The 12,344-nt window shown below is 40.5% G+C and overlaps 1 protein-coding gene across 1 annotated transcript in view; it reads left to right on the plus strand.

Annotated features, from left to right (window-relative positions):
• LOC306849639 (nucleolar protein 4-like) overlaps window positions 1-12,344 on the plus strand; it is a gene marked incomplete at its 3' end in the record, with an annotated part of 47,883 nt that overhangs the window by 12,774 nt on the left and 22,765 nt on the right. The gene's annotated exons all lie outside the window — the stretch shown is intronic.

A 12,344-nucleotide genomic window follows, 5' to 3' on the forward strand; every position in this document is an offset into this window, starting at 1 on the left:
AGGAATGTATACATGCAGTATGCAAAGTTATGTACATCTATGTGTATGTATACATTGTCAGTGTGTGTGTGTGTGTGTGCTTGTTTTTGTGTGTACCGCATGTGCTTGTGTGTGTGTGTGTGTGTGTGTGTGTGTGTGATGAGAGAGGGTCGCGGATGGTGCTGCTCTGGTGTTCCTCCCCTCGGCTCCTTCTCTCTGTTGCCATGGAGAGACCGTTCTCCTCTCCCATAGGAGAAGAAATTAACACCATTTTTAACTGGCTCCAGGGCCTCCCCCCTACCAGAGAGAGAAAGAGAGAGAGAGCTCCTACAAGCACACCTACACAGATAACCACACACAGACACGGTCCTGGTACACGCTGCCTCCCTGAGCGGATCAGGGAGGATGTGTGCATGTGTGTGCTTGCGAATAAAAGCTTTCTCCATCTCTATTCTGGGAGGATGCAGCTTTGGGACAAAAGAGTGTCTCACTCCATCTCCCCCTCCTCATATTCACCCTCCCTACCCTCTATGCCACTCTCTCTCTCGCTCACTCTCTCGCTGCTTTGTAATTAACTGCTGCAGTCTCTCATTAGCGTTGGGATCCTGTCCGGTTGTCTCACTGTCTGCACCCCCCCTCCCTACCACGCAATTACACCATGACACCAGGGTCATGTGACCCAGCAGACACCTCAGAGCATGAACAAAGCACGTTTATACCCACATGCAAACAAGTGTTTTATTGCTTGTGGTTTGAGCTTATGCAGGGCCGTAACCACCGTAGTGCTTGAGGTCTTCAGATTAGCAGTCGATCAATGTGGGTTTGACTGATTATTTATCTTTTCTTTATTTTTAAGATTTACTTTGGCATTTGTGGCTTTAGTACAGAGAGCAGGAAAGTGGGGGAGAGAGGGGGGACGGGACCACGAGCCAGGACTCGAACTCGCCAGAAACGCAACCATGGTATGTGTCACAGTGCTGCCCACAGGCTATCAGATATGATGTGCCCACCAGTTATGAATTATTGTTTAGATCTTTAGATTTAGTGATGCATCAAGATGAAAAATCTTGGCTGATGCCGAACAGGATACAATGGGCCAAAAAAACGATACTGAAAATAATGAGTTATTATTTTTTTAATATGCTTGATATTTAAAATAAATATATAGGATAACTTTTTTTAGATTTTCTAGTTTAATACAGCAGTTAAATCTTTAGTCAACTTGAATTATAGCTCGTAAACTCATTTTACTTTGTAATGTGACTTATTTTGGAGTTAAATTTGATGTTAAAGGGTTAGTTAAGCCAAAAATGAAAATTAGCCCATGTTTTACTCACCCTCAAGCCATTCTAGGTGTATATGAATTTCTTCTTTCAGACGAAGCCAATCAAAGTTATATTAAAAATGGTCCTTCCTCCGCCAAGCTTTATAATGGCAGTGAGCGGGTGTTTCGGCTTGTATGTATGACAGTTAGCGGAAGTGAGAGGAAAGTGTTTATAACGTTGTAAATATTGATATTTTTCTTATAAAACACACCGATTCAATACAGGAGGCCTTTATACACCCCCGGAACCATGTGAGGCATGTTTTGTTATGGATGGATGCTCTTTATTTGACTTTTGGACTTTTGGACCCGCCCACTGCCATTATAATGCTTGGAAGAGCCAGGACAATTTTTAATATAACTCCGATTGTATTCCTCTGAAAGAAGAAAGTCATATGCACCTAGGATGCCACCTAGCGTGACTAAAACATGGGCTAATTTTCATTTTTAGGTGAACTAACCCTTTAAATGAGAAAAAGGGATGGGAAACGATTCGATTGTGAAGAGCAAGAATCAATGCAAGTGCTAAAATAGTGCATACATACTGTAGCTTAACATTATCCAGTAGCTTGCATGGCCTGCTTGCAAGTGATGTCAGCAGAAACTCTTTTCAGACAAAGTTGTAAAGATTAAGAAGGCATTTTTGGAATGATGAGCACTGGGAATGTGTATTAGGATACTAAATTGGGTCAATTTTCATTTAATGTTGACTCTAGCAGTTACAAAGCGATGTTCTGCTTGACTACCAAACATAAAAAACTGCATATCAGACATACAAAAATATGTTTAGATGAGCACGATCGAGGCCAGAGCTTTATAGTGACAGACTAATGCAGATGACAGTTAATGATCAGTTGTGTCTGGGTAATGTGGGTGCAGGGAGTCAGATGGAGCTCAGGGAAGCTGCGCCCGTACGAGGAGCTGAAAGCATCCGTCACACCCTGTCAGAGAGAGAGAGAGAGGAGGGGAGAAAAAAACGAGTGGCTGAATGAGAGGGAGGGTTAGGAATGAGGAAAGAGTGAAGGGAGAGAGAGAACAGCGTAATATGGATTTAATGGAAGAGCATCGTGAACTTACAGTGGCAGGAAGGTGGAGAGAGTGGGTCGAAGGATTGAAAAGAGGAGAGGAAAGGAACGGAGGGATTTCACTTCATCTATCCTTGACCTTCATGCACAAAGATTCACATGCAGCTCCCCTGCCCCTAACTCTCTTCTAAATCCTTCACCTCCCGCTGAGAGAACGGGACTCAACGATTTGTATGTTTGTACCTTCTGCTGACCTCACAGGGTGGGGATTGGACTTTAAGAGGTGACGTGTTATCAGATTTGCAGCAGGCTGATCTGAATCGGCTGCATTGTTGAAACAGTTCCTCACACACACACACACACACACACACACATTTCTGGCTCTTCCACTGTAATACAAATATTTTCCCTCAAGCACTATATCACTGTAATGTGTTATGGCAGCTTTAACTAACAAAGCAATTCATAAATATACTGCTGGATATTAAGTGTCTAGGTGTCTGATAGCAGACAACACTCAGTTCGCTCTCAATGTAACAAAATTAGCGATGTTGGCTAAGGCTAGAAGCACTGTATCGGTTTAGAATAAAAATTCGGTGCATAAGTCATCCTGCACTGTTTGTGCTGTGGACATGAATGATATCTCAAAATGTGTGGTTTTTGCAGAAGGGGTGCAATATTACTTTTTAAAGGAATCTTACAGTTTTTCCATTGCGGAGGATAAAGAAGTGTGAGAAACAAATCCAGTAAGCTTACACTGAAGGCAATCTCCTAGCAATAGCACTAAAAGCCACTTTGAAAGCCCTATCAACACACTAAAAACACTAAAGGCCAGGACGCACCATGCAGACAGTCGGCTGTTGGGCCGTCGGCAAGCATCTGTCGGGCTAGTTTGTTTGGTGTGTTCCACAGGTCGACGGCAGTTTGCCCTATTCAACATCGGGGCCTTCGTTGTGAGTGCGAAAACACTATTAAATAGCACAGTAACAAAATCGGCAGATTAAGACATTAACTTGTGAACACAAAACACAAGATACTTCTCTTTTCAATATAAATCAGATTTTATTTATATAAACCATAACTAACCATAACCATAACTAAGACATAAACTAATCTAACACATGAACACAATCATTCACACATTCACACGTTGCAGAAAGAGAGAAAGTGAGGAAAGGATTAACCCTCGCTTTGAGTTTCTCAATGAGGCTAAAATTTATATTAAATGCACCTGATTCAGTTAGAACTTGGAGGCGTTACTTGCTTGCATTGCCTGTGTTAAGGGGTTTCCTTTGTGTCGTCGTTGCAGAAGGGTCTGATTGGTTGAGAGTTCAGTAGTCTTTAAAGTGAGGTCTTGGGCGTTGGCTGAGGATGCGGAGTTGGTCTGGTCGAAGTTTGAAGCGAATGCAGTCAGAACTGGACTTTGTAGCAAACTTACATTAGAACACGAAACTACACGGAAAGAAAAGAAACTAAAGTAAAAGAATAAAAATAAAAGGATGTAACGAGACTAGGTGGCTTTCTTCTCATTATGGTAGCAGCTGGCACGTGGGCCAGAGCACGCTCAAAGAGCAGCATCAAAACGCGGTGGCAAAAGAGAAGAAGAGGAGAGAGAGTGACTAAGAGAGCATTTTTACGAAGAAGAGTAAGAGGAAGTTTGATGGTGTCCTGAGTTTTTAAACTTTCAGACCGTCCCATCTGGACGTCTTGACCAATTAGATGCTGTCCTTGCTCGGGGTATTGCTTTGTTTCTCCACCCCACTAATAAATCGTTGTTATCTGTTCAGTCAGAGGTCCGAGCTATACAGGCTCTTGCACAGTATACTTTTGAGCATGATTTCGATAACAAGACTATGATGCCTTTGACAAAGAATTGATTGGAAGAAACATTTAAAGCATGAATTTTCAAACTCATACATACCACGCATGCATCTGAATCCTTCAGCTATTCAATAATGATTAAAAAGACATACATAATATTTGATTAAAACAATGGATAGTAAAATGTGTGGGTTACCAACATAATATAGGGTTCTGCATAGAAATGTCCTTTTAGGATGATTTTATGTGCATATGAAAAAGAAAGTCTTTGTATAGTTCTATGGAGAACGAAAGCATGTTCTTTAGACAATGGAATTTTGGTTTGGACTGTCTTCTATGTGGGGGAGAAGTCAGTCTAAGGAAGCTCATGAATTCAATCGTGGAACACGTGATGCCATCTCTTTGACAATTAGTCTTGATTATTTGCAACAAATTTGACGGTCTCTTTCCTGAATTGGAATTATCAATAAGTGTTCTTTTGTCTCAATGTTGAAAGCTGTTTTGTGAAAGAGGCTTGCTGGATAGGCTTACTTCAGCTAGTTGGAGCCAGGAATCCGATTTATGACGTTGTCCGGTTACAGCTTTGAGGCCCCCCCCCCTTTCTGGAATCTCAGCTTCTCAGGTTTCAATGTTCTGATGCATCTTAAATTTTTCTTATTCAGTCTCTGATATCTTACACTGATATTCAAAGTGGCAAGTAAGCGCTGCTTTATATTGCGTATATCTGCGTATATCCCGTACTTGTTCTGGTTTCTCCTTTGGAATGATGAATATACCCTTGATAGATGTTCATTCGCATTTCTTTAGTTTATATAAATACTTATAAAGTTTATGTTTATTAGATCCTGTACCCACTAAACTACTGAAAGAGTTGTTACCTGTAACAGAAGAACCGCTTCTCAATATTATTAACTCATTGTTATCTTTAGGTCACATCCCAAAACCATTCAAGCTGGCGGTTATTAAGCCTCTTATTAAGAAACCACAACTAGATTCTAATGAACTGGCAAATTACAGAGCCATTTCAAATCTTCCGTTTATGACTAAAATTTTAGAAAAAGTTGTGTCTGCTCAATTGTGCTCCTTCTTGCAAAACAATAATCTCTATGAAGAATTTCAGTCAAGTTTCAGGCCTCACCATAGTACAGAAACTGCACTTGTTAAAATTACAAATGACTTGCTTCTTGCTTCAGACTAAGGCTGCATCTCATTGCTAGTATTACTTGATCTTAGTGCTGTGTTCGACACTATAGACCATGACATACTCGTAGATCGATTACAGAACTATACTGGTATTCAAGGGCAGGCTTTAAGATGGTTTAGATCCTACCTGTCCGATCGCTACCACTTTGTTCATTTAAATGGGGAGTCATCTCAATTATCACCAGTAAAGTATGGAGTACCACAAGGATCTGTCCTAGGTCCTCTGCTATTTTCAATATGCATGTTGCCTCTTGGTAATATTATTAGAAAATACAGGATTAGTTTTCATTGTTATGCTGATGATACTCAACTATATATCTCAACAAGAACAGATGAAACTTCTAAACTATCTAAGCTAATAGATTGTGTAAAAAATATAAAAGATTGGATGACCAATAATTTCCTCCTATGAAATTCAGATAAGACAGAGATATTACTTATTGGACCAAAAAACAGTACACAAAATCTCTTGGATTACAATTTGCAACTAGACGGATGTACTGTTACGTCCTCTAAAGTAAAAAATCTGGGTGTTATATTAGACAGCAACTTGTCCTTTGAAAATCATATTTCCCATGTTACAAAAACAGAATTCTTCCATCTTAGAAACATTGCCAAGCTTCGAAACATGCTACCTGTTTCTGATGCAGAAAAGCTAGTTCATGCATTCATGACCTCTAGACTGGACTATTGTAATGCACTGCTAGCTGCTTGTCCTGCATCTTCAATAAACAAGCTACAGATAGTCCAGCGGCTAGAGTTCTTACCAGGTCAAGAAAATATGATCATATTACCCCAATTTTACAGTCTCTGCACTGGCTACCTATTAAGTTCCGTATCATTTACAAAATATTATTACTTGCCTATAAGGCCCTAAATGGTTTAGCTCCTGCGTACCTAACTCGTCTTCTACCACGCTACAATCCAACCCGCTCCCTAAGGTCGCAAAACTCTGGACTTTTGGTAGTACCTAGGATGGCAAAGTCCACTAAAGGAGGTAGAGCTTTTTTCACATTTGGCTCCCAAACTCTGGAATAGCCTTCCTGATAACGTTTGGGGTTCAGACACACTCTCTCTGTTTAAATCTAGATTAAAGACACATCTCTTTAGCCAAGCATTCACATAATGCATCTTACAATCTTGTACTGCAGTTATATCTGATCAAATGTACATTATTATTATTCTTTAGCTTGGGTTGAACAAATCATTTTTGCTTAGATGGAACAGCAGCTACGCTAATTATGTCTCTATTTGTTTCTCTGTTTCTGCCACGGAATTAACATCCCATGGTAACTAGGAATTACAGAAGCTTCAGTCTGGATCCAACCCTTAAATGATCTGAGATGACCGAACACCTGAGAAAAGATGATGCCAACCCCTCAGAGGATGCCAAAGCTCAGACAACATAAAGAATTACCAAATTTTGCCATAAGTTAAATATATTAAGGTTCTGCAATATATAAATATATTGTAGAAACTTAATTTCCTGTAGAGCTGCTTTGCAACGATTTGTATCGTAAAAAGCGCTATACAAATAAACTTGAACTTCAACTTATGTGTGGGGCAGCAGTGAGGAATAGTCTAGATCAATGTGGTGACATGATCACAGTAATATTCCACTGACCACTCAAGCTATAAGGTTCAAGCTATTGAGTGTTTTAAGCTATTGTGTGTGTGTGTGTGTGTGTGTGTGTGTGTATGTGTGACCCAGCTGCCTTTCTCTTGCCCCCTCCCTTCACTGCCCCTGTGTGTGTACGACTGTTCAGAGACTCTCTGTCTGTGTGTGTGTGTGTGTGTGTGTGTGTGTGTGTGACTGCCAGAGGGGGTGGGGGGTCGGGGTGGCCGCTTGCCGAATCAGCCCCTCCAGTCTCCTAGCAACAGAGCTGTTTGGAGCGGGACGGGTGAGAGAGGAAAAGAAAGAGAGAGAAAAGCAGAGAGAAAGAGAACAGGAGGGATAGAGAAGAGGAGAGGGGGGTAGAAAAATATGCCACATCTGGAAAAAGCCAAGGCTTGCGGGGTCTCGAGAAAGATAGAGTTTTAGAAGGGGAAATGCTGATTGCTGCTGCTGACAATTCACAGCGCTTCTTTAAAATGATGAGAGGATGATGAAACCGTGCACTTTCAGGCCCAGAAAGCAGCATCTCACACACGCCAGTTCAGCTCTACGGCGGTTTAATGATTAAACACACACGCTGTTGCTCCACGTCGGGAACAAACAGTCAGCTCTACCTGTGAATCTAAACACTGCGCTTTTGTGCTTTGAGGAAGAGTGAGAAAAAGTGCGTTCACCTGATCAGGGTTTATAACTGAAGCTAAAACACTCACTGTGTGAGTCATACTTTCTGCTGTCACAATTGCTTACTGTTTATTGTATTAGTAATCTTCTTCCACTTTCAAATCTAAAAATTTATTTCTTTAATATTTTTAATACTTGATTCTGATTGGTTGATCGTTGCATTCTGTCAATATATTTTAACTCTAAATTGTATTATTCACTGTTGTCACAGTCAATTAATTGTGTTAAGTTAGGCCAATTTAGGCTTTTTAATACTTAGATCTGACTGGTTTTTGAACACTAAACTGTGTTATTCACCATCGTCAGAGTCAATTGATTTCCTAATTAGGTGAAAAATGAAAATTGTGTCATCATTTACTCATGCTCACATTGTTCCATATGACTTTGTTTCCTCAGAGGAACCATTTTAATGCAAAATATCCAGATATTGCAATAGTTTTACAGTAAAACCGTGGCGGATACACTGCTCTTCTGCACTTCATACTCCAGGCCACTAGGTTGTAGAAATCCACCTTTTTACGCTTGTGCATTAAAACAGTAGACAAAGCAGGTGACCATTTCTATCATCTAGTAGTGGGTTGGAGTTATTTGGGATGAGTAAATGGGAAAGGGTGAGTAAATAGTGGTGGAAATTTTGATTCTTTCCAGAGACTCGTTCATTTTTCGTTCGTTCACCAAAATGATTCGTTCAGATTCGTTCACTAATTCGTTCAGTGACCATTTTTCCATATTACACAAATACGTCAGCATGTGCGGCAAAATGTGTTGTTCAACTAACGTATTTACTTGTAACAAAATAAAAACCGATTTGGCTTCATTAAAAAGTGTGCCCTTCTCATTAAATGAATCAAATAAGTCTAAATAAGTGATCAAAGTCATTACTCTTTTTATCTTTTAAATTACACTCTTTTCGGATGACCAAAGCACAAGTGTTTTTTTATTTGTTTGCATACTAGGCTAGTTAACATTTAATTGTTTAGGCAGAGATTTACACGTTCAAATCTGAGATTATGTTAAACGAGGAGTTATTCTGTATGTAAAATATGAATATAAACAAGCGTGCACAGTACGGATACCTGTGCTTTGCATCCGCTTTCTGCTGATTGATGAACTAGATTGACAGAATGGCCGACCTACCCGGTCAACGAACTGGGTATAGCTACCAGTTCGTTCAATTCGTTCACGAACGGGAGATCTCTCTCTCGTTCAGACTCTAAACAGAGCCATCTCGGTCAATGATGCTATTATATTCGTTCGTTCGATCCAACCAATTACATGCCCCTTCTAAACCCGAGCTGAAATGCTATTTGCTGACGTGAGTCACGTGACGCAAATGAGATGGGATGACGTGACGCAAATAATCAATACTGCCATATTTTTTTGTTTCACAGTTTTTAAACAAACAAAAGTGCATGACATGACTAACATAATGAAATATTTTTTTATTTAAAAGTATGTAACTGTTCAAACATAAAACAACAATAATATAAATAAATAAAACAAAATGATAAATAAAACAATAATATAAAAAAATAAAACAAAGAACCAGTTGTTCGAACGACGAACGTAATAATGAGACGAGATGTATGTATGTAACAGTTCATTTGACTCTTTCAAACTCAAAGCAACTCAATGAAGGGCGTATTCGTTCACTAGATTCAACAAATCACATGCTCCGTCCTCGTATCATACTCGAAGGCTATTGGCTCGAGGTTTAGTCATTCTTTGACAGATGAAACGGTCCAGAGCTACGCATGCGCGCAATAGCGGCGCGCTGCGGTGGAGGGAGGAATTTCAGTGAACGAGAAATATGAGTCAATGGATTACGTGAACGAGAATGATTCGTTCACCTAAAAGATTCGTTCAAAAAGAACGATTCGTTCACGAACGTAACATCACTATGAGTAAATAAACTTTTTGGGGAGGAACTGTTTCTGATCACAGTAAATAAATAGTCAGCCATTCACTCTGCAGGCTCTTTTCTCATTCTAAAAAAATCATTGTTATTATGCTGAGTACAAGTCAATGAAATACAATATTTCATATCCATTTATTCATTTCTTTGCAAAGTAGCCTTGTAATAAATGTAATAATGATGTACAGTTAATCAGTCATTACTGCAAAATAAACCACTTTAGGGTAATATCAGATCCTATTGGGATTTATTTTGCGATCCGATTTAAATGTGATTTGTTGTTTCTATTGCACACACTGCAATTCAGTGTACTTTACACTGAACTGGCCCATATTTGGATGTATGTGGGTGCAGTATGGTGTCACTGTGTGTCGGGTTTGGCCCAAGCTAGGTCTTGGGTAGAGCTGAACAGATCACCCTGAATCTGATCCTGCTGGCCTACTTCAGTCACCCACACACTTGTGTCCCAGACTGTGATGTGCCCTCAGATTGGGGAAGGGGGCGGGGGATAGAGGAAATGTTTGTGTCTGTGAGCGCATGTGTGAAGGCAACCGGAATGGAGCAATCGAGCTGAGATGGAGATGTTTGTAGGACAGAGAGAGTCAAACACACACAGTCCTCCCCCCACGGCTATAGACGAGGCTTTCTTCTCAAAGGTATTGCAGGAGCCTGTGTCTGGTGTCATAGAGGGACCATTTCTAGAATTTTCTCTGGTAGACACAGAGCAGGAGGATTTCTGCGTAGGTGTGGCGTGGTCACCTCGTGACCGAGATCATGAAAACCAGGTTGGTGCATGTTTGACTGATCGTGGCATAATAAGAGTGATAATTATGACGAGAGGAGGGAACGCATGCATGAGCCGGATGGCTGGAGAGGGCCGGATTAAAGCGAGCCCGCTCTATGCGCTGGTTTTAGTTGCCATGGCAACTTTCATTACCTGGCACTTGGGAAAGGGGGAGCGAGAGAAAGAGGGAGAGAGGGAAGATGGAGCGGGACAGGAGAAAAAAGGAAAGGAGAGCAGCAGAAAGAGAAAAAAGGAAGATGTCTTGGGAAAGGTGACAGAGAAAGCAAAACAAGTGGAGAAAAGAGGGAAAGAAAACGTTAGGCCCTCTGGGAATCAAAGTAGAAATGTGTATTTAAAGAACGAGGGAAAGAAATTAAGTGAAGAGGAAGGAGAGTGACTGCTACTTCCTTCTTTTACACCACACCTGCTGTTGTGTGTGTTAAAAATTAAAACAGGCAATACAAGCACACTTAATTTGTGCCAGGTATAGAATCTAGTAACAAAACGAAAGAAAGCAATACTGAAGTATAGAAAAGATGTTTGTGAGAGTGTAATTTTTAAATGTTAAAATAAATAACCAAAATAAAATACAATTTAATATTAAAATAATCAAGTTTATTATTCAGAGGTGAGCTATTAGTAAAACAAATCCCCCCAAAAAGCTCTGTGGGACTTCATCAAGAATATCCTTGCAAAGCAAGAGCAGCTGAACCGATGGGGTGATTTTGGGGCGGGGCTACCTGCTTGTTTGACCAATGAAAGAGAAGAGGAGTGTTCCAGAAACCTGTTTGAAAACAGTACTGTTGCCGTTCCATTTTGTTGATGCTAGTGGCACAACAATTGCACATTTCACATTTAAAAGAAGCTAAATAAGTTACAGTTACTATGGAAAACGATGTGCCATTCTGAAGTAAAGCCGAGAAAGAAATAATAAGAGAAAAAGGTGTGAAAGCAACAAGGAACAGGGGACATCGGGCCTGTGTGGGACTGGGGTAATAAGAAGGTTGTCTCGGCGAGCAGAGTTCCGGCAGGTGTCACATGACCCGCTGCCCTGCACACCTGCCCAAGTGCGCTGCCAGTTGCCATAGCGACAGGGTCAGCTTTATGGAAAGCAGGGTTGAATGTGGCGATGGTGGGAGGTGGGGCTGGTTGTGTGTGTGTCTGTGGTGAAGAAAACAGTTATTTTTAAAATGCTGCAAGAAAGTGTTCAAAAACCACACCGTATTTCTCTCACACACAAATCTAAACAGTGGAAATATTCTGTGAGAAACCCCTTGAGCTGTGAAGGACTTAATATTAGATTCAGATCAATGAACGTCTGAATAATACACTGCACAAAGAGACTCTCTTAGCCTTATACATAGCCACCATAACCTCAGGCCGGTACTCATAAAGTCCTGTAGCACAGGCGCTGTTTAAGTGACTGAGATCAGCATAAATGTGGAGAATGCAACTCAGAAATCCAAATAATGTATGAGCTGAAAAGATTTGTGCCCATAAAGATGCCAGTCTGTGGACTGGTGCAGGCTGAGTTCAGCTGGTTGCTGTGTCATTATTGCTCTCAGAGGCCTTTGAGCCTGTCAGAGTCATTCTTACTCCTGAAGTCTCATTCTGCCAAAGCAGACTACAGTTTACTGGTCTAAAACACAGACAGAATTGCTTTGCTGCTGGAATGGTGTAATGGGGATTTTTTTGGAGCAAATTTATGGTTTAGGACTTTCACGGATTGTAGGTTTTTACACTTATTGTCATTTTACATCAGGGCTAATATAGCGAGCTGCTTCACAAGAGACAAACAATCATAAAATAAACAGCTCTTACCTCATTAAATATTCATGAGCTTTGTACAGTTGCAGAAACTTCACATGCTGTTTAGTGGCGTTGTTTGAGAGAAAAATGAAAATGTCGAACAAATGCAACGGGAGTGAAGATGAGAATATGTTATTTGTTTTTGTACAGAGCTGTTAGTTGAACAATCAGTGTTACTGACCTCATGA

Source organism: Barbus barbus, assembly GCF_936440315.1.
Source record: "Barbus barbus genome assembly, chromosome: 29".
Classification (NCBI taxonomy): Eukaryota; Metazoa; Chordata; class Actinopteri; order Cypriniformes; family Cyprinidae; genus Barbus; species Barbus barbus.